Here is a 6,000-nt window from a genome sequence, read left to right as displayed (position 1 = left end):
GAAAGCCATGGTTTCTTAATCGCTGCTGCCAGACTTGTGTCCAGCCTGACCACGTGTGATAGCACTGCTTTGATTTTGACACTGTACATGTGCACCAAGGTACACTGTGGCACTGTGCCTTCCCATCCTCAGATCCTCATACCTCAGATGTGGTGGGATGCTGACAGTGTTGTTGATATCTTTCTGGAAGATTGCTTTTTCTAATGCTGAGGTCAGTACTGCCCAAGGAGAACTGTACACTAAACTATTTGTCTTGCAGCAATGTTAATGCATTGCACCCTTGTATCTTGTTTATTTCCTCTCCACAAGCTGAACAGCAACAGAGAACACAACTGCAAGGAGAGTCCCTGAACCGGATGTTCCTTCTTTGGAGATTACAGTACACTACCAGGAACATATGCAACTCTCTGCCCTGCTAAATATTTTGTTTGATAGATTGAAGAGTGTAGAGAGGTTAGTGAAAGGGTGAAATTACTGAGAGGAGATTACTAGGCTTCAAACCTGTGAGGGAAAACAACAAAAGAAAAACTTCACAACTGAAAACATTATGGAAATGCATGCTGAGGGTTATCTTAACTTACCCTAGCAGAAAACCCACTTGATAAAGTTACTTAGGGTGAAAAGAAGTACCATGACCATTAGGAAACTGACAAACCTGTTTCCCAGGGTTCACTGGCAGCTAATGGGGTATTTGAAAGTGACATCTCCATTTCAGAGACTTCCCAGGCTGTGTTGCCTCAATGTCAGAGATGCACAAGAGGCTACAGAAAATTTTGCTTGTATAAGGTTCCCCAAAAGGATTCATACCAGGATCCCTTACAGTTTCTTCTGATTCCACATTAACAAGATCAAAGCAAAGAGTGTGTTGCAGACCATTGTTCACCAATCTGGCCAGCTGGTGCACAGGAATGGTGTTGGTTGCAGCTCCTGCTGGGATGTAGCTGGCACTCAGCCCATTCAGATCTGCAGGCTGTGTGCTGCTGTCAGCTCCAGCCTGCTCTTTGATGCTCCAGCTCAGAAAGACAGACTTTATTGGCAAACATAGCTATTTCAAGTAACCACTTGAACAGCTGTGGTAGTGGTGCAATTTGTGTTTGGCCAACTTCTTACCTGGATAGTGCTTGATTATTTTGTTGCATATAATAACTGGAAAAGCAAGAGGCAGCAGACAGCAGAAGTGGGGGACCAAGTCCAGATGACACTACAGAGTGCTATGACTCACTGGTTTCCCAATGATGGCAATGGGATAGCTTTGTGCAAAATTTCAAGCGCTACTTGCTGCACTGCAACACTGGGTATTCATTTTGTGAGAGCTGGAAACTCTGTCCTCGTGACCTTGCTACCAGCTTTTTGTAGCCAACTCCATTCCTCTCCCCTTTAATATGTGACTTCCAAATGGGATATAGTACTTCATCCCAGTCCTCACCAGAACATTATTTCTTTCTCTCACATAGAAAACTCCAAGTGATATACCCCGAAATGCTTCCTATATTATTATTGTTAGCACATACTTATTTAGTTTGTGATGCACTACCAGATATTTCTTCCATGTGGTCCTCATTTTGTATTTGTACATGATACTTCACTTATGCATAGCATTTCCCCTTTGGTTTACTAAGTCTTCTAAGATTTAACCTGTTAATAAATCCTTACTAGAACTTGTTACATCAGCAGGAAACAAAGTAAACTATTACAGGGGTATAATAAAATTTTAAACTACAATTAATATTTGTGATAAATTTTGCTTACTATAGTTACAATGATATTTAAGGTACTGTCATGGGTTGATGCTGGCCAGATTCTAGGCACCCACCAAAACCACTCACTCACTCCCTTCTGTGGCTGAATAGACAAGAAAAAAATGTAACAAAGGGCTCATGGGTTGAGATAAGGACCGGGAAAGATCACTCATCAAACACCATCATGGGAAAAACAGGATCAACTAACAAATCAGAGAAGGATAATGAGAAGTAAAATAAACCCTGAAAAATGCCTTCCTCCCACTCCTCCCTCCTTGGAGCTCTATCACCTATTCCAGTGGCTCAAGGAGGCAGAGAATGGGGGTTATGGTCACTTCACCACCTGAGGCTTCTCCTCCTGCTCAGGGAGAGGAGTCATTCCCTGGCTGCACCATGGGGTCCCTGCCATGGGAGACAGTTCTCCATGAACTTCTCCAATGTGAGTCCAACTCATAAACAACGGCTCCCCATGAAGTGAAGCAATGTTTGTCCATCATATGGGCAAGTCCTCCCAAAACTGCTGCAGCATGGGTCACTATTCCAAGGGGTGCAGTCCTTCAAGGACAGGCTACTCCAGCATGGGAGCAGGGCTCCTCTCTCCACGGGCCTCCCACAAGATCAAAGCTGCCTCTTAGGCATCCACCTGCTCTAGTATGGGGGTCCTCTATAGGCTGCAGGTGGATCTCTGCATCCCCATGGAGCTCCATGGGCTGTAGCAGCACAGCTGCTTCACCATGGTTATCACCACGGCCTACAGGGGAATCTTAGCTACAGCATGTGGAGCACCTCCTCCCTCTCCTTCTTCACTGACCTTGGTGTCTTCAGTGTTGTTCTTCTCACATTTTATCACTCTGTTCTTCTCTTGCCAAAACAAAACTATGCCACAATTTTTTATCTTTCTTCTTAAATAAGTTAGCACAGAGGCATTATCAGCATTTCTCATTGGCCCAGCCTTGGCCAGTGGAATGTCCATTTTTTGAGCCACCAGGGATTGGTTCTGCTGGACATGGAAGAAGCTTCTAGAAGCTTCTCACAGAAGCCACCCCTGTAGCTTCCCCACTACCAAAACCAGGCCAAGCAAAACCAGTACAGGTCTTCATTGTAGAAAGAAATTTGAGAAATATGCTCCCATATTATTCTATTTAGCTTAATGTGTATGTTTGAAAGAAGATATTGAGAATCATCTGAAAAAACAGGGTCTAGACTAAACTAGTCATAAGGTTCTTTTTATACAGAAGGAGAAAATGTCCACAGACTGATTCATTCTAAATTCTTTGATTGTCTATTTTAGAAAGGTAGTAATCACTTCCTGGATTTGTCTTTTTCCACTGACTCCAGAAGAAGCCAATACAAATGCTTTAGAAGAGATACCAAACTTCCAAATTGCTAAAATTACACAAGATGAGTCCCAGCTGTAGCTCATTCTTCCCCTAGAACAGACAATCAGACATAAATTCATCAAAGATTTAGGACCTAACTCCCATTGATTTCTCACTGTGAGATTCTTTAAGCAGTTGACTTCAAGGAGAGCTACACATCTAAAGGTAGTGATTACTTAATATCAAGACTGCAAAATACTGATATAAATCTTAAAAATCAGCCTGTGACTATTTAAGCACATACAGCCTTCAAGCCCTTTTTCCTGGGGCAAAATCTTTCATCCTCACTGCAGAAAGGAACTTATGTTTGAGCTTCAGGTACCACAATCCCCCACTCCAAGGAAGGGGAGCAGGGAAGAGCCAAAGATATTATTGTCTGGAAGAGCCACTGCTAGGTCCAACAGAGCACTCTTTCAGATTCCCTTTTGGACTACTTCTTGGCCTTTCTTACCACAAAATGTTTACTTATTTTAAGAGATTATTTAAAAACCCTCAACAAACTAAAACAACAGGTAGAACAGACCTGGCAGGTGTTTTATTACAGTAGCACCATCCTGAAATTACATCTACTTATTTTTATTCAAATTGACAACATTTCAACTTGAGTGTTCCTTAATGACATAAAACTAAGTCTTAATTTTTTTCTCTTTGATGTTACATCATTGTAGCTGCTGATTGTTTAATTGTCCTTCTAATCAAGCACTTAACTTCCTACTTAGCCCCACACAGGACATGACTTGAAGACATTAACAATCGTCACTAATGCGGATTGCCTTAGGATGTTTTAAGTTTATTTGTAATGGAGGCAAACACTCACTGTTTGGATGAATTCTATAAAAGCTGAACATTTTCTGCCCTAGGCAAAGTTTTCAGAGAGTTCATATGGTTTTTCTGGTTGTAATCAGTGCATTCAAATTATGTATAATTTGGTTTTCATGGTTTCACTGTTGGATCACATGAAGTCAATTATAATTACTACAAAAAATAAATTTCTGCATGCACCTTGGAATATTCACCGTGAAGTTATGACACACTAGAAGGAGATTCACAATTACTAGGAAATTATTTAAGGATATTTTATTATTTTCCTCAAATGCAAATGAAATTGCAGTGGTTAATCACAGGGTTTGAAATAAATGGTTATGAAGTCTTAGTGCTACTATAATCTAAAAGTAGTATCAATTGCAATACCAAATGGGCAGAAGTAAAGGAAGGTAGAAAAGCTCTTCATTTAGAGTAATATCCATGAAAAATATTCCAAGATATTGGATGTGATTATTGTTCACACACAAAGAAGTGAAAAAGCTCTTCTGCATACAATACGGAGGTTTTGTGGGACTCTTCAGTAACTTCCAGACAGGTGCCTGAGGCAAAACTTTCTCTTGTCTATTGCAAGGTATTTCATGTAGGCAAGCAGCCTCCAAAAAAGCATATCCTGCTCCACTTCTCTTTTATAAGCAGAATGGGTCGCACTGGTTCATCTCTCCCTCCAGCTGTGGTTTTAGAAAAAAAAATTGTTAGCCTTAAGATTTCTCTTTTTAATGGAATAAATTGGTGAATCTCCAAAAGACAGTAATGATCTTGAGAGCACGAACTCCTAATTTCCTTCTCTCAGACAGCCCTAAAAATCTTCTTTGACAATAAATAAAACTGAACTGTGAAAGTTTAGGAATAAACAGACAGGACATTAATTCTGCCACTGCTCCTACACGGTCATTTACTGACAGGAAAGTAAATAGATGGGCCATTGGTTTCTATATCACTCTATCAAAAGTGAAATGTGTCAAAGTGTAAGCAATGTTGTTCTGCTTCACTTCTGCTTTTTGCTGCTGAACCCTACCCAAATCACTTCATTTACCCATGAAAAGTAGAAAAATCTGAAATGAATACCAGACACAGATTTGGATTACAAGGTGATCCAGGAGTACATGGGAAGACTTCGAATTCCTGAGATGGCCTTAGTGGACAAAATCATTTAAAATTTAGTAGATGTAACTGTTCAGTCCTTTTGACCTTCTGATATTAATCCTGCAGATCTAACTACACATAACTATATATGACTATATGTAATTGTCCAATGTAATGACTTGAGACTCCTTTGCAAAATGAATAAAAAACCTTCAATTAGTTTAACTGAACTCTTACTAATGTTATAAAAGATGTTCTAATTGGAATTCAGAACAGAAAATGCATAGTACCTTAATAGTTTTACTTAATTTAGCAATAGGTAAATTATTTTTAATAATATGCTAAATCCAGTCTGATTTAGGGTTGACCTTTTCTGGAAGTAGATTATTTAAAAGCAGTGCCTGATTTCAGTGCATTAATGATATGCAAAAAAAAATAATCATACTTAAGACAGCTTCTGGGTGTGTCTTTAGCCTGAAGTGAATACATATTTTAAATAACATATGTTTGGACTTGACTCTGATTTACAATAATCAGAGAATTAAAATGATACCATTAGAATCAAGCCATAACATCCAAAACTGGGCAGTATCTCACTACACAATTCCCTATCCTACCAACTCATCCACCGGACTATGCTTGGCAGTGTTGTGGAGGAAACTAATCTCGTTAGCCAAAGAGAGAGCTTGAGAGTCTAGTTTTACAAGAATTTTTCTCTGCAGCCATGCTTCCCCCTCCTCAACATCATTCCCTCAGGCTGACCTGTATTCAGGCTGTCAAGGAAAGGACCTGTCTTTGCATAACCCCAAGTCAAATCTCTTCCTTGTGCAGCTACATGGAAAACTGGCTAAGCAAATTATTCCAACTCAGAATTAAACCAAGTGTGTGTGTGTTGTTATTATTTTTAAGGGGTTTCAGTCAAATCAGTCCCCTAATCCTGGTGAATCCACCATTATGCTAATGCCAATGCCAAA

Source organism: Anomalospiza imberbis, chromosome 5 (genome assembly GCF_031753505.1).
Source record: "Anomalospiza imberbis isolate Cuckoo-Finch-1a 21T00152 chromosome 5, ASM3175350v1, whole genome shotgun sequence".
Lineage (NCBI taxonomy): Eukaryota > Metazoa > Chordata > Aves > Passeriformes > Viduidae > Anomalospiza > Anomalospiza imberbis.
The sequence above is the reverse complement of the archived record's forward strand: the minus strand, read 5'-3'. Positions refer to the sequence as shown.